This window comes from Protopterus annectens, chromosome 5.part0 (assembly GCF_019279795.1).
Source record: "Protopterus annectens isolate FY-2018-M chromosome 5.part0, PAN1.0, whole genome shotgun sequence".
Classification (NCBI taxonomy): domain Eukaryota; kingdom Metazoa; phylum Chordata; order Ceratodontiformes; family Protopteridae; genus Protopterus; species Protopterus annectens.
This window is the reverse complement of record NC_056735.1, coordinates 805,760,072-805,781,629: the sequence shown is the minus strand read 5'-3', so window position 1 is coordinate 805,781,629 and position 21,558 is coordinate 805,760,072. Positions and strand designations below refer to the sequence as shown.

The window sequence follows — 21,558 nt, the reverse complement described above, 5'->3', positions numbered from 1 at the left end:
GGCAGCTGACCACATTGATTCTACAGCCTCTGTCATATCACTGTGGTGGGGCTTGTCCATTAATTGGAAAGGACTATGGCTGGTTGAAAATCAACTATGTTAATGTTCATCACTGGCAGTTGCCTTTTCTGAATCCCAGGCTTAATGTTTTAGTTTTTCTTTAGTACACTTCAGGGTAAGTCTGTCATTAGTAAAATAAACTTGCTAATAGTCCCCCAGTGCATTATTATAGCAATAACCCACGCCTGGGTGTGGGTAATGCGGGATTTAACCACGGTTGGTGTGGTTTGGTCCCGAGGGCGAAGCCCGAGGGACCAAACAAAGACAACCGTGGTTAAATCCCGCATTACCCACACCCAGAAGTGGGTTATTGCTATTATACAATGACATTATTTAAGAATAGAAATAATTACTTTTTTTAAATAATGGCATTGTATAATGCCTCTTTGCTGCCCTTCCGCAGCTGTCTGGTATTTCGCAGCAGTTCTGATGTACTGCGCATGCCTACGCAGTACATCAGAGCTGTGGGCAAAAGCAACGGAGAACACAAGATCTCTGTTGCTTTTTACTGTTTCGCTATGTTAAATGGGTTTAACATAGCGACAGCTTTAAAATAAGCAACTGAGATCTCTGTTACTTATTTTAAAGCTGTCTCGCTATGTTAAACCCATTTAATATAGCGAGACAGGTTTAAAAAAAAAAGCAACGGAGATCGCAAGATCTCCGTTGCTTTTTACACACTGTGTCGCTATGTTAAAGGAGTTTAACATAGTGAGACAGCTTTAAAAAAAGCAACGGAGATCTGCGTTGCTTTTTTTAAACCTGTATCGCTATGTTAAACTCTTTTAACATAGCGAGACAGTGTTTTATACTAACGGAAAAGTCCGGGCGACCGGACCTTTTTCCGTTAGTATATTGAGGGATTTACAATGGGCACGCTGGTTGGGCTGGCCAATCAGCGTGCACGTTTTAGAGGAGGAATTGTATAATAATCCTTTCCTAGCTTCCTTCCCCTCTCCTATTTGCTTCTAACTTTTAACACACCTCACCCCTTGTGTTAAATACTGAGGCCCAGATAAGATAGTAGATAGTTTCACTGTGGTCAGAATTCTTTTCTCCTCAATGTGAAATAACCGTTCAAAATTACAAACCTATTGTGTTTACGTTAAGACTTTCACAGGTACTGAATTTCACATTTGTCTGATATACTCACGGCTGTAAGAAAGATGCAATTTATTGACCAAAGTATTGCTTTCCTTTGCATATGTCTTTATTGTATTTTCATTACATTTCTATGTTTCTTTAATTTTCTTTCCAAAATTAATTGAACTAAGAAATTCTTCTGTTTGCAGAAACAGGCAGGTGGAGACAACACTTTTTTTCTTACAGGATAGTCCTCCTAACTGTTATCTATTCTTAACCAGTGTTTTCATGTAAAGTCTAATTTCATATAATTATTTAATCTGTGGATGTTTTATATTATTTTTGAAAATTGTAAAATTATTATTTAAAAAAATGCTCTTTATTAAATCAATCATTGTAACATGCATCAGTATTCACTGAGAGAACGCAAAACACAAAAAGAACAAAGAGATAACAATCAACAATTTCATGAACACACCACACCCAAACCCCAAAATACCAACATTAAAATGTCTTCAATCAGCTATAGATAAACCTGAATCCTCCTTTCATACTTTTACATCACACATCCACCCCGCACCCCTCCCTGGAGCAAACAGTTAACCACTAGTACTTACTGAGACATTTTGAAAAAAAAAATTGTAATTCAGTGAAGAGCTCTCAATCCATCTTTTCCATTTCTTTGAATAATCTGCCCTTTTGTCTCTGTACCAAGTCATTTCCTTCAGCCTGGCTAAACTCATAACCATATTTCTTAATTCTAATATCAGTGGTGAATCTGCCTGTTTCCATCTTGTTGTGATAGCTTTTTTTCCACTAAAAACATAAGTATCCATACCAGTCTCTGTAGCTCTGTCTGGGCCTTCTTGACTATTCCCAACAAAAACACCTGGTTCAAAACATACCATTCCCCACCGCATATCTCATTTATTAAGTTCAGTAACCCATCTTTAAAATGTTGTAGACTCACACAGTCCCAAAAAATGTGTGCACACGTAGCCTCCTGGTCATTCCTATACCTCCAGCATATATTCTGAGATGCGAGAACATTCTAGCTAGTCTAGTTGGTGTATAAAAATATTTTTATAAATATTTCCAAGCAGCTATTTCAAATCTACAAGATTTACTGGCATATTTGGCAAATTGATGTAGCTCTGCCCATTCTTGCTCCAGTAGTCTCATACCCAGCTCTCTGTACCAGGAAGTCAGTGGTCTCGCCATTACACCTCTCTTATTACTCATCAAAATTGTATGTGCTGCAGACAAACTAGCCACTTTAACTTCACCCCCAAATCACTTGTCTTTCTAATAAAATCAGGAATGACTTCCTGATTGATCTTGACCCACTTCAATCCAAGAGCATGAATTTCACCCTGCAATAAATCTACCTAATTCTATTAGGTAGATCAAATTCCCTTTGAATCACCCCCACAACTTCACCGTATTGCCTACTAGTAGCTGAGACCAGAGGACTAATGTTCCTTTCTCCACCTCCAAGCCATATGCTGTCTGTCTATGTAGCAGAGTTCTGACTACTGGGGATAATTCAATCCTGCAGTTCCATATCTCTTGCTCCCTTAAGTAACTGTACCAGTAAGTTTCTGCATTTCATTCAAAACCTTTTTGTTCATAACAGTCTTACCAGAATATCCAGACCTCCCCTAAATTCGGCATCTCCTTCTACAACCATCCTCTTCCATTCATCATCGTAGTTAGCATGAACACACTTCCATAACTGAGCTAACTGGCAAGCTTGCAAGTAAGTATTAATTTCAGGCCCCCCTCAACCCCCCTCTTTCATTTGGCATCACTGTTGCCTCCCATACCATTCTTGGTTTGTCTAAATCCCACAGAAATTGAGACATCATCTGTTTCAGTTTCTTGAGATAATTTACTTCTAGCAAACCAAAAGGCCTGCCTGGGATGTAGTGGAGGAATAAAAGTGCAGAACCTGCACCCTCTGATCAACATCAAGTGGGATTGATAGCCACTTCATAATTAAATTTCTCACCTTTTCCCATACTTTCTCATACGTCAGTCAAAAAGTACCTTCAACCTTGTCCATTACCCAGATTCCTAAGTACATAAATGCATTTTTTGCCACAGGAAACCATATTTCATCCTACAAAGCCTTGTTGGGTACAAAGTTTACTCTAATTTATTTTTCTTTGTTCACTTTATATCTGGACTGCTCTCCAGAATCATCTAAAATTTTCCATAATTTTGGAATGGCTTTATTCAGTTAAGCCAGAGTAACTAAGATATCATCTGTGTACAAAGATATCAACTTTGGATACCCATGCCAAACATGTCCTTGTATTCCAGATCTTCTGAGCCATATTACCAAAGGCACCAGATACACAGGAAAGAGCAGAGGAGATAGGGGCACCCTTGCCTCTTGTCTACCTCCTCCTTCTAGCATTAAATTTTCTGACAGCCTAGCTCTTATTTTAACCTTAGCTGTCACGCATCGATAGACATGCCTTATTAAATCCACAAATTGCAGAAGACAGCCCCACTGCTGCAGTAAGAAGAAGAGGAATCTTCATCTGATTCTGTCAAATACCTTCTTGACATCCAAGGAGAGGATTGAAGTTGTGCATCCTGCAGAATCATTATTAGTCTCAGAATACTATCCACCATTATCCTATCCTAAACAAATCCACACCAGCCATTATGAATGATCTTTGGAAAAATGTTGTAACCTCATTGCTAGAATTACTATGAATAGTTTATCATCAAGGTTAAGTATAAAAATAGGTGTATAGGAGGAAGGCAACAGGAAATCTTTCCTTTCCTTTCCTTATGAATTACAACAATTAAAGCCTCCTTGCATGAATTTGTGGAGCATCCCTTGTAAAAAAAAATCACCCAAATTTTAATACTTTTCTCCTTAAGTAAAGTCAATAATTCAAGAGGAATCCCGTCATCGCTTGGTGACTTCCCAACTGCCATCTGATTCCATAAGTCTTTAATTTTATTTACTTATATCTCCTTTATCACCTCATGCCTATCCTCCTCAGAAATGTCAGATAAATGCAAAGTCCTCCACCAGCCATCTTCCTTGTTGGTACCATCACACATACCCTTCTGGTTGACATATAAATTGCCATAAAACTTCTTAACTTCTGAAAAATTCAAGGCAGGGATTTCACAATTCCCCAGTAGTATCCTCCCTGACTCTGAACACCCCTTTTTCAATCTCTTGGTATCTTAAACAATGGGCCAGAACCCATAGTCCAATTTAAAGTTTGCTTCATCAAACCTCATTATCCTGAATTGCAGTTTGTTCAATTCTCTTTGGCTTTCCTGTTTTATTTATCTCTCCCTCTGTCTCCCTCCCTTATTCCATTCACTTGTACCCCTCTGCTATAATTCTCACAGCTCCTCCTTATGGGGCCTATTTGTCTACTTCTTGTCCCTATCCTCCTTTTGAGTGTAATAATGGCCTCTCATACTCTTTCTTTACACCTTTCCCATACTATTCCTGTCCACACTTTGTCAACCTCCAACATTTCCTTTAACATATTTATTAACCAGTTCTAATTTTTCTCATCACCTAACACAATCCTTACAATGGTTGCTGCTTTGCTAAATTAGTTACAACTTCACTATTGCATACTCAGACAGGAACACCAGCTCCAACCATAACCTATTAACTGCAGTACTATGCTGTATGTTGATGTACACTCTATCTAATCTTGACCAACTCTTGAATCTATAAGAATAATACATGTAGCCATGCTAGGATTGACCATCACCCCTCCATTGCACACACCGACCCAACCAACATCTCACATATACTTAGCCAAGAATCTGCCTTCTTTTGTGTCCCCCTATAACATCTGACGTCCAAGTCAAGACATTTCATTCTCCTACTACCAAACATAATCCTTCCTGGCTACAATTATCCTAGCTAATAGAGCCCTAATCAAAGAAATAGACGTCTATGGAAGGATGTAAACCACTACTGCCATTGCCTTCTCAGCACACAGGTAGCCTTTGACCCTGACATGCAGCCTTTCTCATCCACTAACTAACACTTTTGTACCTCACAGTCCAGTGAATTTTTCACTGGGAAAGTCACTCCTCTTCTCTTTTTATGGCACTGTGCAGCTGTCACTAATGTTTTATAACCAGCTCTGGCTAGTTTGCTGTGCTGAGTCTTATCAATATATGTTTCACTTAAAACTACTATGTCTGTCCCTAATTTCTTTATATGCATCAACATTCTAATCCCTTTTAACTGGATTCTTCAGTCTATTCACATTCCACCATGCCAATGATCAATTCACCAAGTCCCTAACTTGATTCTTCCCCTTGTCCAGCACCATTCAGAATACCTTTCTGTTCTCCTGAGTAATGAACTTTCCACATTTCTAGAGATATCCTTCTGATTCCAAGTTTGACCATGGCTTACATTAATCCAGAGATGATCTTTAAAAACAATATGCTTCACCGATTATGTCTTCCCCTTTAGTTCTTTCACACTCCCCCACAAACTTAATAAGCTATTTGTATTTCCCTACCAAAACCCGCAAAGAACTATATATAGCTACATTTGAAAAGCCCTAAAAGTTAGAGATCTGTTAACTCCCCTGACACCTGTGATACCTCCTGTCTTAAAACATAAGCATGGCAAACATCGCATAGTGGGATACTTCTCCATGGACTGCTCAGACTATATATAGCCCACCCATTGCAAATCAAAGTGACTAGCCCCACTACTATCCATGAAATGGTAGAAATTACTTCAAAACAAAATAACTACCTCTTCCTTTTAAAAACTTCCATAAAAGAGTGAGAGGCTTGTCTATTCATATGGCTAAACATGTTACTAATCCCTAGAATCTGCAACATAAAATCCCATCATTACCCTTTTCAACAACCCTTTTCAACATAACAGCTATTAATAATTACCTTTCAGATTTGCAAACAGTTTTAGAGCATTTCCCATATTCACACATCATTAAACTGGCTAATAAAAAACACATATTATCCACAAGAAGATAGATCTTCAAAAAATGCGAATATCTCAACACCCCCATGCAATAAGAGGGCAGAGAAAGACAGTCACATGCAACCAAATATTCCTTGCATCAAAATAATATCCATAAAAGGAACAAAAGAAAGTCTTAAAAGTATGCTACAGGGCAAAATGCCTGGACAAACCACAGCTTATGTCACCAACTTGGAAGAAATTTTACAATCTGTTGGTTCATCTACCCCCACCCTCCTCCAATATAAGTCTAAGTCTAGCACATTACATTTATAAAAAACTAAGAATGAAATTAAAATATATCAAACAGATATTTAGCCTTATTCAGATACCTGTATCGCAGTCCCATTACTGACCACTTTTGTTACTGCAATGTAAGTAAAAAAGAAAAAAAAAACTTTCAGTCCATTTATTGTCCATCTGCTATCTTCCATTTACCCTTTATAATGTCCTCTCGCTCCCATGACAATTATTGTTTCTGAAACAGTAGATAAGACTTTACAGCTCATGGACCCAATGCATTTTCTAATGAATGCTGCATCTGCATATCGCACAAGTTTTTTCTTGTTTTACCTGAGTTTGCATTGAACATGCTAGTAGGCCTTTGCAACACTCCTTCAACTTGGGCTGGGTCGGTAAACATCTTGGTTCTCCCTGGAAAAAAAAATCTTGATCATTGCAGGGTACTGAAACCTCCACGTAAAGTCTTTTCTGCTTACACATTCAAATTATTAGCAAAAAAGCATTTTTTTTCCTTCTCATTTGCAATGAAAAGTCCAACTCAACAAATACACGATCTGAAGTAGGAGATTCATTTGTCTGCAACCTGTGGGTTATGGATCCGATATCGGATCCGAACCGGCATGGTTTTCCAGCTATGGATCCGAGCTCTCAGCTCCTCCCCTCACCCATAATGCCCTGCTCTCCCTACATGACCCCAGATCTAGTTTGCCGCGCTGGTGACCAGATTGGATTTCAGAGCTCTTCAGCTAAGTGTGGTTTATGACATTTTACAGTGTTAAATTTAAAAAATCCTTAGTCCCCTGGCTGACCGTGCCCACTGGAGCAAGGGGCCTCCGGTAGATGCCATGTTGACGGCGGCAGCCACCAAGAGGGAACTTGCTCAGGAGAGTCCCTCAGTCCATCCCCCGAGCAAGGAGTCTCGGATGATGGACCGCTTGGGGAAGCGAATGTTTAGGTCAGCGACCTTTTCAGTGAGGGCGCTGAACTACTTGGCACATGTGATTAGGATGCAGCGCGATCTTATCAAGGAATACGCTGCATCCCCCCCAGAGTCCATGTCGGAGGAGGACAAACTGTTGCACTCCACCCGTATGGCCACTCTCAGGTCCGTGACTAATACCTCTATGCAGTTACTGTCCCATGCTACGGAGGGAGCCGCTAGAGCCGCAGGGACAGGCCTAGTTACTAGACGTCAGTCCTGGCTCTGCCATTGCGATTTCACGGAGCCCTTCAAGGCATCATTCGATGGTTCTGCCCTTTTTGGCAAAACTGCTTACTTTGACCCAGAGGACGGAAGACGCTGTCTGCCGTCGGAATCCGCTTCCCAGAGGCCCTATTCTAGGAACCAAAAGGGCCAGAAGAAGATGTGGTTCGCAGTCCCAACCCGCTCCGGACAACCAGTCCTTCCGTGGCAGAGGAGGACAGGGAGTACGCCGCCCCAGGGGCAGAGGGGCTCCCAGGAACTTCGGGTCCAGAGAACCTTTCTCTGAACGGCCTGCGCAGCAGCCCTGAAGGGTTGCCCGGCTGCTCCACTCTGGAGGCAGTCGGGGGAAGTTTTTCGGAGCACCTAGCGGCATGGGAGTCCATAACATCAGACCGCTGTGTCCTCCGCATCATATCCAGAGGATACCGCATTCCATTTCATCACATCCCAAAATTGAAGTCCCTCCCCTACGTTCTACCCGGTCAGTGGTAGGCCGCTTTAGCAGAAATTGGCCATCTGCTGAAGAAAAGAGCCATCCAGCCCGTCCCCCCAGACCAGATCGGATCAGGGTTCTACTCCAGGTTCTTTTTAGTGCCAAAAAAGACGGGGGATCTAAGACCAATATTAGACCTTTCACTCTTGAACCTGGCAGTTCCCAAGGAGAAGTTTCGAATGGTTACCTTGCAGTCCATTCTCCCCCTTCTGGGAGAAAATCACTGGATGTGCTCTATAGACCTCAAGGATGCACCACATTCTAATGGACAGAGGAGGTTTCTTCGCTGGGAGCCAGTCACTACCAATTCAGGGTCCTTCCCTTTGGTCTCACCACAGCCCCCAGGGTGTTCACCAAAGTATTAGCAGTGGTAGCGGCCCACCTGAGGCTTCAGGGGATACAGGTCTTCCCTTACCTGGACGACTGGCTCCTCACCGCCCCAACAAGGCATCTACTGTTATTGGCGTGAGATTCCTTTCTCTATCTAGCTCCCCGTCTGGGCATCACAATAAATGCAGAAAAGTCCAACCTAGCCCCTACGCAATTCATAGATTTTATAGGTGCCAGGTTAGACACGAGACAGTTAAGAGCCTACTTCACTGCGGACAGAATTCAGAATCTGCAGCTCCAGGTGCGGGCCATCCTCCACTCCAGCTCAGTTCCGGCGGAGTTGGTCCTGAGGGCTCTAGGGTCCATGGCAGCAGCAATAGCTCTTCTTCCTCTCGCCAGGTTCAATATGCGAGTCCTTCAATGGACACTCCTAGTTCAGTGGTCTTATCTTGCTCTTCCTATGCATCATCCCATTGCGATCAGCAAGGCTTGCCTCCTGTGGTGGCTCCACTCACAAGATCTCCACGGAGGCCGCCCTTTTGTGCTCTCCCCTCTCGCCACGGTGACCACGGACGTTTGCAGGCCGGACGGTCCAAGGCACGTGGAACGATTCAGAGACCTTACTGCATATCAATGTTCTAGAGATGAGAGCAGTGCTCTTAGCGTTGCAAGCACTACAGGCCTTTCTTCCCTTGGGAACTATTGCAATTCAGTCGGACAACATGTCTGTCGTCTGGTACATCAACAAACGGGGTAACCAGGTCTTACCCTCTTTGTCGAGAAGCCATGAGAGTGTGGGAATGGGCAATCTCCACCAACCGCTTTCTCATATATTCCGGTCGGTCCAACATCCTTGCGGACAAACTCAGTTGCACCATTCTCTCCCCGTGGTCTCTCAATGCTGAGGTAGCGGGAACTCCTTGTTGCAATCTTTTCCTCAAACACCAAGTCCTCCTCCCGGAGATACCCCAAGAGCTGGTGCATGCTTGCCCCGGTCTTCTTTATGCTTATCCCCCTTTGCCTCTGATGCTCCAAGTTCTTCAGAAAGCCTCTCGGTTGGGGTGCAGAATGATTCTCATTGCCCCATTCTGGCCTCGACAGATCTGGTTCCCTTTCCTAAGGTCTCACTCTGTGAATCCTCCTTGGATTCTAGATCCCATTCCGGATCTGATATCTCACCCGTCCCATCTATCAACCCCGAATCTGGACAACCTGAAGCTAACTGCTTGGCTGCTCCAGTTCCACTCCTAATCAGGACTCCCGGTATTTCTTCTCCAGTTAAGGCCATCCTGGTAGCGGCTCATAAACCATCTACCAGGAAAGTTTACCGCAGCAAGTGGAAACGGTTCTCCATTTGGGTGGAGCGGCAAGGTCTAGACCCCTTCACAGTTCCCCTTCCTCTGGTGCTTGACTTCCTAACCACTCTTTTTAATGATGGTGCCAGCATTTCCACGGTCAAAGTGCAACTTGCACTATCATATTGGTCAAGACTCCAGTCCACTGATGTCTGCCAAATTGTGTAAGATCTTCCTAAAAGGTACTTTTCTCCTCAGACCCCCTGTAAAGCAAGTGGTTCCTCCTTGGGACCTTTTATTGGTTCTTCAGGCCTTGAGTAGATCTGAAATTTTTATCTTTCAAGACGGCCTTTTTAGTAGCCATTACCTCGGCCAAGAGAGTTTCAGAACTTCAAGCCTTATCCATCAAGCCTCCTTACTTGGTCTTTCATCCGGACCGTGTATACCTCAGGACCAACCCGTCCTTCCTTCCTAAGGTAGCTTCTGAAGCAAATATTAATCAATCCATTAACCTCCCTGTTTTCTTTCCTAAATATCAAAACAAAGGTGAATACAAGCTACATTCCTTAGATGTTCACAGGCAACTTAGATTTTATCTGAACAGGACAGCTGGTCATAGGCAATCCGACCAGTTGTTTATTTCCTTTGCTAAATTCAATTTGGGTAAACCAATTTCCAAAGTCTCATTATCATGCTGGATTTCGCAATGCATCTTATTGGCTTATCCAGCTTCTGGAAGGAGTACATGCCCATTCAACCCGGTCAGTTTCTACTTCAGCGGCCTTTAAAGCTAGGATTCCTCTGGATGATATTTGTTCAGCAGCCACTTGGGCTTCATCTCATACCTTTATTTCCCACTACAAGTTGGATATTACATCTAGAGGTAGAGAATCCGGTGCTCGGAATATCCTTCCATGATGGAGATTCAGGTAGCTGGGGACTCTGTGTTGCAGACAAATGAATCTCCTACTTCAGATTTAGAAGTTATGTACTCACCATAACGTTCCATCTGAGTAGGTGTATTCATTTGTCCCTGGCCTTGTCAGTTTCCTGCATATTATGTGTTACCCTTTCTAGGGTATTTTTCTGATCTGAGGTCATGTAGGAGAGCAGGGAATTATGGGTGAGGACCATAGCTGGAAAACCATGCCGGTTCAGATCCGATATCGGATCCATAACCCACAGGTTGCAGACAAATGAATACACCTACTCAGATGGAACGTTATGGTGAGTACATAACTTCTAATTTCACCAACTGTCCAGATGGAACCAGGCCTCCGCAAAATCTCCCAGAAGTCTTTCCTTTAAGGCATAGGTTTGAAAACATATAATGATCAGTCAGTGTTTCTTTATTCCTTCTCTGACTTGTGCGTAGGCTGTCTTATGAACAGTATCCACCAGTATCAGACTCTTTTCCATTACAAATCATTTAGGTAGTGTTTCAACCACAAACTTAAGATAGTCAACACCCTCTGACCTTTCCAGTATTCCAACCAACCTGATATGATTATGTCTGGATGGACTTCTAATTCTACAAATCTGGCCAAGGCATATTCCATTCTTGCCTCTGCCTTCCATCCTAGCTTTCAATTCTACATTCTCATCTACCAACCCTTGAATAGTGGATGCATGGTCAGACAGAGTTATGTCCACTTCCTCCTATTTTTTCCTGGACTGCAAATTGATCCTGTAGAGTCTGCTTTATATCTTTGTAAGTGAGACTTCTGTGTGGCTCATCTTATAAGTAAAGGCATCTCATATCGATCTAAGGAAGTTATAATTCAATTATAGTCGGTCATCATCAGACCTTTAATCGAGTACAGTGCTCCTTTTTGCATGTACCTCACCAGACACCTGCAACAGCTGGAGAGACCACAGAGGTTTCTCACCAAGAAATTACAGGATACACAAAACAAGTCTTACACGGAAAGACTGAAGCCCTGTCAGTGTATTCTCTCTCCTACAGGTTGCTAAAGGTTGACTTATACCTGCCTTACAGGGCAGTCTCTGGCCCGACCCTGATGGAAATGCTACACATTCATAAAAAAAAGCTGTATGAGGGTCACTTACTCCAGGGATCTTAAGCTAGCCTCTGACTTGAACAGGTCATGCTGGAAAGATAGCTACATCTTCCAGAGACTGCTACTTCTCTGGAACAAGCTTCCAGTTCATGTGAAACAGAGCACCTCCATGACCCTTGTCAAACGCATCCTAGATCAATGGATGGGTGACTGTAGATTCACTCCTGGGGTGGTGCCCATGTCCCTCCTGGACAGAAGAAGTCAGTATTAAATACCATAGACCCTTACATCTGCAAAAGTCACTCACCTAACCACCGACAATTGTGTCAACTCTTTATAAATATGGCTAGGCTTATAAGGGCTCTAGGGTTATTAGCCTAGCAACCTTCTATGAACCTATAAGCAGTCTCTCCAGCAACATGCACCTCTTGATACTCAGCCATTCTTTGCATTTGCTGGGCCCTCTTTGATTCTTTCTTTAAAGATTGGGAGCTATCTGTATGGTTATCAGACCAAATTCTGCACTACATCCACTTACTGAACTTCCAAACAGTTCTCTTAACTGTTTTTTCAAATTTTATCAGTAAATTACTCCGCCAAAACCCTTTTTTCATAAATTGCGAGTAGTCCACAGAAAGATAAACCAGCTTACACCCAGTATGTCATCCTGGAAGAGGAAGATAATAAAATTACTGTTCTTGAAATGATTTTGTAATACTTTAGAGCCCCCCTCCATTGAAAACGGACACATACCCAGTCTTTCCTAGTAATCAAATATCAATAAATAAATAAATATAAGTCTATGTTATAGTACTAAATTGCAATAGAGAAACACTTCTGTTAACACCCAAAGCTTTATTATAGTTGGTATGTTGTACAGCAAAAAGCATATCTAGAGGAAAATTGTACTTATAGGGAAATTGATGATTCCTACGTACATTATATCCAGAGTTCTTTAAAAGTCAAGATACAGGGCAGTGATAGAACAAATACATTTCATCTCTGAACATCCAAAAGCCACTTGATTAGTGCACTCAGCATCTAAGGTAAGCCTTCCTTGACAGAATCCTGCAGTCTTGATTAGAGCCTTCCTGTATTATCTCCTTTCTGATTTACAGGAAACCTGCTCTGCCTTTCTAGGTTTATAGGTTCATAGGTGTGTACTAGGCTAATAACCCTGGGGCCTTTACAAGCCTAGCCCATAGGATTACCCTGGCATCGTGCCACATGACCTTAGTTCCCAGTGCCTATGTCAAGTAGAGCCACTGGAGTGATCCCCGGGGTGAATTTTCTATTTCCCATCCACTCCTCAAGATTTCTCTTGAAGAGGGTCAGTGAGGTGATCTGCTTGACATGTATGGGAAGTCTATTCCGTAGCATGGGCAGTCCCTGGGTTATGAACCTGTCCTTCGAGTATGTTCTGTTGATTGTGTTGATGAGGTTGAGGTCTCTTGAGCGTGTGGTGTGGAGGGATTGGGATTTCTTTAGATGTAGCATTTCTAACAGAGCTGGGTCAGACATGGCTTTGTAAATCAAGCAGAGATCGCCTCTGAGTAGGTGATATGAGACAAAGAATAGTTGGAGTTTTTTGAGTCTGTCCATATAGGGCAAGTGTTTAAGGCCTAGGATCCTCTTTGTGAGGTACTTTTGCGGCCTCTCCAGTTATTGCAGGTGTCTAGTGAGGTAAATGCCAAATGGGGCATTGTACTCGATGATTGGCCTAATGAGGGAAGAGTAGAGGGAGACAATGACCTCTTTCTTCCTGGATGCAAAACCCTTAGTAATGATATGTGCCACATAGAAAAACTTTCTGACCACAGTGGCAGTTTGGTGATCAAAAGAGAGATTGCTGTCAACCTACGTTCCCAGATCTCTTATAATGGCTTCTGTGTTCAGTGGACTACAGTTGATGTGGTAATTCATGGGAATGAGCATCATTGTATTAACGACCAGGAAAATAACTACTTTTTTTCTGCATTTCTTGCCATTTGCGATAAGCCCCTCCTCCCTATGAAGCAGTGGATAGAGCTTAGCCTCTGTATCTTCAAGAGCATAAATGTGACTCCCCCCAAAGAAATTTCTGTCTGAAGCAAATTAGACAAAACAGTTTGCATTCAGAATTCCCTTTCTTGCAGAGTTTCATTGCATTGCAAAAAGTTGCTTGTTTTGCACTTATTTCTTTTACTGGAGCGCCACACAGTACGACGGTGTCTTGTTCGATTCTCAGCTAGAGCGTCTTCTGTGTGGAAACATGCGTGAATGGGCGTACCTTCGTTGAAGGTTGTGCGTCAGGGCTGGCAACTCGGCACTTAAAAAATCTACTGCCAATCATTAGCGGACCGGAGTTTCGCTGTGGTGACCCCTATCCGGGAAAAGCCGAAAGACACAACAACTTTTTGTAAGTTCATAGGTGTGGTTGTGAACCAAAGTGAGTCTAGAAAGTATCATTTGGAGTTTTCCTGGGAGAAAGAAAATACAGGCTTTCTCAGTTCCTATCTGTTCTCTTAGCAGACCATCCCAGCCCACCATGTCTTTCATGAATGAACTCCACACAATTCACCATGTCAACCTTCTCAGGAATAACTGTGTGGAGTAGATTTTTATGCCTGTTTCTGCCAACTATATTTACAATTTTAGTCTCTAAAATTTCCAGCATTGCTTCTTGGGTAGTTATTCTGTTTCTCCACTTTCGTGTCCCCCTTTAAATCCACAAAAAAGTCAGAATTAGAACACATGGCTGCTTCCATGTCTTCCACGCTTTTTACTGATCCTTTAATACAGTTCAGTAAATGACAGCTATGCAGTTCTCTGACATTATTGATTCAACTCTCTGTCTTCTTCTATGTTATCCTTCATCTTTGTAGATGAGCAAATTATCAGTGTTAGTTTCTAGACAGCCCCCACTTAACTCAGGTTGTAGTCTGGCCTCATGTCAGCTGCAGACAACTAGCATCATTTTTGATTTTAATGTTATCATATATGCAGAATTAATAAACCACAGCACTGCGAAAGTTACAGAGAATAATCAGTATTGACAGTTGGCAGTCTGAGAGGGAGCTCTGCGCATACGTTCCTGACAGGAAGTCCCTTTCAGATTTTTTTAACTGCAGGTACAAGGAAAGGAATGCTAATACCACCCACTGCAGTTTACAGGTGGCAATATCTTTCCATAACAGAGTGTTAACAAGAAATAAGAAAGTACATTACTGTCAATTTACCTGTCACTTGTGAATGTCTATCTCCTGTTTTTTTGACTGAAATCTGTGCATGTCCATATATTGCTCTCATTATGTTACTTCTGGTACTTGTATTTTCAGCATTTCAGGAACATATTTAAATGAATGTTAAATGCATTACTAGTACAGCATGGGTTAACATTTATTTCCATCAAAATGCTTACAGAGTACTGTAGAGAAATTGGCATTATATAACTTCCTAGAATATATCACCTTAGATTTTTTCATTATATTATTGTCAGTTAACTTCTTCCTTCCACTATTCTGAGGGTCAGAGATCATCAAAGCTTGCTAGATAATACTGTGCCAGTGTTTGCTATATCTCAGTTTTGCACTGCAGTCCACACAGCATTTGGGTCTATTCTTTAACATTGTGTATTGTCATTTCTGTCACCCACTTGATTTTTTTTGTCAGTTTACCTTGTAAAATCAGCACCAATAATTTTTCTTCTCTTATAATGTGACCAGAATATCATAGTTTCTGTCACATTTACAAGCTAGATTCTTGTTTGATGGTCTCTCAGGGTCAATTCATTTGACTGATGTTGTGTCCACCTAACCCTCCAAATGTTGCAGTATCCCTGCATGTCAAAGGCTTCCATCTTTCTGATGTCTTCTTTCCTGAGTGTCCAACTCTCACACCCATACATTGCTATTGGCCAGACAAATGTTCTCAGCTTGGTGTCCTTCTGTAGACTGCAGTCTCTCCACAGCTGGGCGAGTGATCTGAAAGCTGAAATTTCTTTACCGCAGTGTATATCTTGGTTTATGCTGACGTCTAATTATTTAAAAGTATTCACTTGCTCAAGATGTGTTCCATGACAGTATGTGTTGAATGTTTTATTTTGTCATGTTATTGTCATGGTTTTGGTTTTCTCAGTAATTATTTTTAGGGAATAGCTTCTTGAGAATTTATCAAAATGATCTACTAAGTTCTTGTAAATCCTACTGCAATGTCACAGTGTAGACAGTATTGTCTACATATTGTGATTTATTAGTATTCCTTCCTTTTAATTTGAAAATCAGTTATGAATAATGATAGTAAAGTTGTATGTGTTTCATGTGATAATTCAAATGAGAGCTTTTATTCCTATATGTCTATCTTGAAAACACATGATTAAATTACACCATCTGTGGGTAGAAAATGCAGTAACTTTATTTCTGCATTTAATTTTGCTTTGATTATTGTGTTTAATGTTATGTTGATTTTGTGCACTGTGAAGGTATGCTGCAGTGTAACCTTACTAGATATGAATGTCTTACTGTTAAAAATTTACAGTACGACTTCTCTTGTATCATTAAGCTAGCAGGTAAAGCCCAATGTGTGGTGGTTTTAAACAGACCCAAGTATAAAGAGATGTGTTACCAACATTTACAAGACTTGAGCCATATTTAAGATGTAAGGGGATAAAACCAGAGTTGTTGGTTGGGGGTGGGGAGCAGTTCTTCACTAACACCTGGTGACATCTAGTTGTAGCAGTAGGCAATGCACTCTTTGGAGCTTGTGCGTAGATCATGCAGTAGGACAGTAAGCAGAGGAGTATTCAGTATTTAGCACGTGGAGGCAAGATTTACCTTAGAGAACAGCACATAGAGCATGGAAAAGATTCCTGAGAGGGAGGGAATGCTCCGCTGGGGGAGGATGATAGGCCATCCTGCAGGAGAAGCAAGATGACCCACTCCGTATCACTCAGCTGTGGTCATGTGGTCAGCGAGCAGCCTGGAATGCATAAGGAGAAATACAAATTACTAGGCCAGCTGTCCCTGTAGGCCATTTTTAAGCTTAGTCACTTTCCTTCCCAAAGGTGAGAATCAAGCCCTTAACTTTGTGTCTGTGAGGCAAATGCCTTAACCATTTATTCCAACCCATAACCAGTAGTTACAAGATGTGGTGTGGGGCTTAGGCTTAGCTTTGTGCTGCAGAATAAATGCGCCAGTTGGATGCAAGTAGAGGAGCTATCAAGCTAGGGCCTGCAGTGGGGATATTAAAAAAAAACATTTAAAGACAAAGGTATTTGTAGGATGGTACAGAAGAGTAAAGGGGCACTTTCTAGTAAGTTTTTTTTGTAAGATATTACACATATTAGGGAACTTTGATAGGTTCCATATGGAAATAGAGGATGCTTTGTGGTTTATTCACAAAAAATCAACCAAACGCCCATATAAACTAAAACAGTGTAAACTCCCAAATGGGCTTAACGTGGCTCCTTTAGGGGTACATGACTACTTTCCTAGTTCCGTCTTGGTTGGTGTTTTGTGATTCAGTGTTTTTTCCTTAACATAATATGAATAATCCAAAAAGAAAAGCAGTCACATCTAGTGCAGCCCCATTTGTAATACCAAAATATCAGCTTTATTGTAACCTAGGATCCATATAAATGATTTAAATTCCACTGGTAGACCCATTATGGCTGGTTATTCTAGCTAAATAAAGCAACTGGGTAAGATCACAAATCCTTTTTTTGATTATGTTACCTGCTATGTAATATTCATAATCTTATTTGGACATGTTACTTATTGATATGCTGTGGGTGTCAGTAATCACTAGAAGCTGTCAAATATCTATTGGGTGTTCAGCCTAAAACAACCTTTGTGATTCTAACCCATCTCTCTCTCTGAATAAAAACTGTTCAGAATTTAATGAGGAATTATTACAGCAGAAATATGTTATGGCTATGGGGCAGTCTTTGCAGGTACATATGCTAACTTTTTTATGATGTTGTTTGAAGATGAATGTATATATGTTCAACATTTCTGTGAAATATGTTATTAAACAGTGTTATAGAGGCAATCTCTTTATTCATATGCAAAAGGATGCCTTTAAGCAGGATTGTCTTTTCAGCAACTTAATAAAAGCAGATTTATTTGTCTTTTAGCCATTACAGTCTTGCAAAAACAGTTTACATTTTTTGGACCTCGTTTCACCTGTAATTACCAGGTTATGGAGAAAATATAGATCTATGTATGTTCTCTTTTTCATGCTTGTAGTTGTCATCCCCCTCAAGTCTTTGCCTTTACTTGGTGGAGAAATTTTACAGGTGAGATTTTGCCTGTAACTGTAGTTTCAGTTTTGTTTGAGAAGCTAAATGTATTACTGCCCTTGACCATCTCAAGGCTGATTCTGTATGGTGTCACTCTCAGTAGGCCACTTTCCCTCTTTCCCATTTGGAGATAGGGTGGCCTAAGAGGGCTTAAGAGTTATTACCTGTGCATCTCAGTTATCCAGCTCCAGTCCTGGATTGCATGCTTGATAGCTTCCTGATTAGCCCCTGCAAGTCATATGGTCCCCTGCCATGATATCTGGGATCTCAATCTTCTTTGAGAAGATAGAGGTCCTGTAGATGACACAAGTGCTTGGCAGAGAGCCTTTTGTCTTTCCAGGCTAATATGACATGGTTCTGTGTAAGAACTGTCTAGTCTTACCTTCTGTACTGTTAACAAGTGAGGTAGCTTCCCCAGCCTCACAGGATGAACAGTTTCCTTCAGGCTGAGGCTTCTGTTTCCCATCTTTGTTTTTTGGATTTTTTTGTGCAGATTCCTTGATGGAGCAGAGAAGCATTTCCATACTGTTATTTTGCAAAATGTTATGAAGACTGATGTTGGTGTTTGGGGAAGGAAGCTTCCTCCTCCTCCTCATTCTTCTTTCCATTAGATCAAGGTACTGATTATAACTTGGTTCTTCTTAGGGACCTCCTCTGACCTTGAGGGGTTCTCTGGGAGGTTCATTCTATCCTGTCTTTTTAGACAAAGTGCTTAACTATTGGTCTTTCCCTTATTGTGCTGCCACCCCGCACCGATGTGCATTATGGTCTACTTATTCCACAATAAGAGTCTTCTGAGCATCAGACTTGGGGCATAAACCGTGATGTAGTGGAAGTTCTCACTGCATCCTCTTTCTAGGAACTCTGATGTTGAGGTCGTGTGCTTGGATACCTATAGCAAGAAGTTTTCCTCTGGATTTGGGCTTTCTTATCAGCATTCGTTTGTAGATGTCCTTCTCAAGTTGTAGACTCTTGAAGGCTCATGCAAGAATGATCCTTACCAGGTGGGAAGATTTCTCTCTCTGCCAGTTGTCCTTCCCCTTTAAGAGGGACTTTGTTACTTGCTCTTGCACCTACTGCATGTGCAGGAAGAGTATGGAGGTAGTTTGATTTTTTTTTTTTTTTGCCAGACATACTTTCGGCACTGTTGCTTCCCTTCCTCAGGAGGTTGGGGGGGTTGTTGTCCCCATATTCATGCCTCTTGTTGCTAGAAGTAGAGGGGGCATAGACTCAGAAGTGTTTGCAGTTTGGGGTGACTCCTTAATTATCCTCATGTTATCATGTACTCCACAGGTTCACTAATTTGGTGGTCCTCATTGGGTTCCCCGCTAATCCTTGGATCCATGAGATAGTTTCTGGACTACCATAATTTTTGAACATGCATTCTTTCTTTCCTGCTTGATATAATCTTAACAGGCAGCCTATTTTCCTGTCCCTGAGCAGGATCACTGCCATCCTGTCTGTAAGGATCTGCCGTCTTCCTCTTACAAGCAGTCTGATTTGATATGGTTTCTGTCAAGAAGCTGTTTCAGGAGTAGTTCCTTTAGGCTGCCTCTTGGGTCTTCTCACTCCTGTCCCCATGCAGGATAAAGAAGGAAGTCCTTGAACTTGGTATGGAAAAGATAACATGAAAGAGACAAAGTTTTTCTTCTGCAGTACAGGATTTTATTACACAGAAGTGTGGAGAGATAGATAAATCTGTCCAAGCCTCCCCAGCAAAGAAAATCATTCATACATTTAACAAAGAAACAGTAGTGTAAGAGGCAGTGTAAGATCATACTATGTACAGATAGTTTACCTAACTTTGTGAGTTCTTGGTTGTAGCACATGCTTGAATATCATATTGCATACTGTTCCCTTTTTGTTATGTTTCATTTTCCTTTGACAAAGCACACCATTTACAAAAGATACTGTCATTTTCCAGAAAAGAAACCTAACCTGGACACACACTGCTGAATCCATTTTGAAGTTAAAATGGTGTTATTCTAATTCCATTTTGATTTCTTCCACTAAAGGCTAGCCTAGGATTGGGCCTTAAGTGGTGGGGTTTTCCTGGAGATACATTCTGTACACTTCAGGGGACTGTTGACCCACCCCTAGGTCAGAGAGGAGATTTCTGTTGATTAATTTTTTCCTTGAGTGTAGTTATTTCATTTTGACCCATTTGATGTCAGAAGGGTGCAACATATTACTTTTCAGTGACTTGCAGCCTTTGTTGGGTCTCTGCAGTTTTCTGTGCTTGATGGTTTTGATCCAAAACCCGAGTGTCTGGTTCAGAAATGTTATAGTTGTGGTCGACACTGTCTCACATCTAGGTCCTGTGTAAGGGCTATGGAGCTGCTGTAGAGTTTTCTGCTTGGGTTTAATTGGGAGCAGGTCTGTAGGCAAATGAAGAAGTACAATGTATCACCACATTTGGCTTTTGCAGGCACAAGAGGAGTCCTGCATGCCTGCATCAATGAATGTCCTAACCTTGGTCCCTAACATAAGGCAGGTGTGAGACTGATTTCTGGATGTGAGTGCATTTACTTCTACAGGAAATGCACTCACATTTTTGGATATCCTTTCCCTTCAAGGAACTTGAAGTTAAATCTGACAGATGTGCTTTTGTGTACCTTGTGGGCTGCCCATCACTTGAGCCAGTAATGTGGCTGGGGGAGGTTGTATCCAGAGCCATCCTGGCTCATTTAGTACTCACTGATGTTCCTCAAATTACTGCCCTACTCCCTCAGCTCTTCAAGTGAAAAACAAAAAGAAAATAAATAAATAAAAAGGAAGCATGCATCACCTTCCTATATCAGTTAAATTGCCCCCCCCTATGGACTTTTACTATAGAAAGCCGATTGGTACTTTTGTACCAGTTGACTTCCTACAGATCCGTTTTTCAGCTGAAGAGAAAAAAACACTTAACTGTGGCAAGCTGATCAGCTTACTGCAAAATATACTGAAATGCCTTTCTGTACTGCCATTTCAGTACAGAGAAAAATGATGCAGGAACTCTCGCTTGCACCCCTTTGCATCAGATAAAGTCCTGAACAAAGTAAGCACAAAAGTACTAAATAAAGTGAAATTGCTTCTTTTCACTTATGCTGTGGTTGATGTTTTTTAATGTTCGGTACTTCCATGCTGGTTCAGTTTTTTTTTTTTTTTTTTTTTATGTATATAATACTTCATCACAAATGACCCATAAAACAAAGATGCATTTAAATAATTTTTATTTTAAGTCAGACTTCTTAAAAGAAACAGTAACATAAAAACTGCTTTAAATCACAGGTACAGCTGTTAAAATAAAAGTTGTCTTCCAAAACTCCATAGTCAAATATAGGTGAGCATTAAAAGTTGTCATAATAATTAAACAGTGGTACGAATTTGTACCTTAGATGATTTTCATTTTAATGCACATTTAATGTTAACAATATCATTAAACCTGGGCTAACAGTAGCATGCAGCCTCAACTGTAAGCACAATTCATTCATGTCTCATAAAGTCTCACGGTCACCTCCTTATGAGTTTTTATCCACTAAATCAAACAAAAAAGTTACATTTTTTTGAA

General features: G+C 41.2%; 1 protein-coding gene across 1 annotated transcript in view; it reads left to right on the top strand.

Moving 5' to 3' along the window:
* PIWIL4 (piwi like RNA-mediated gene silencing 4) overlaps nt 1–21,558 on the top strand; it is a 1,045,202-nt gene that overhangs the window by 85,469 nt on the left and 938,175 nt on the right. The window lies entirely within an intron of this gene.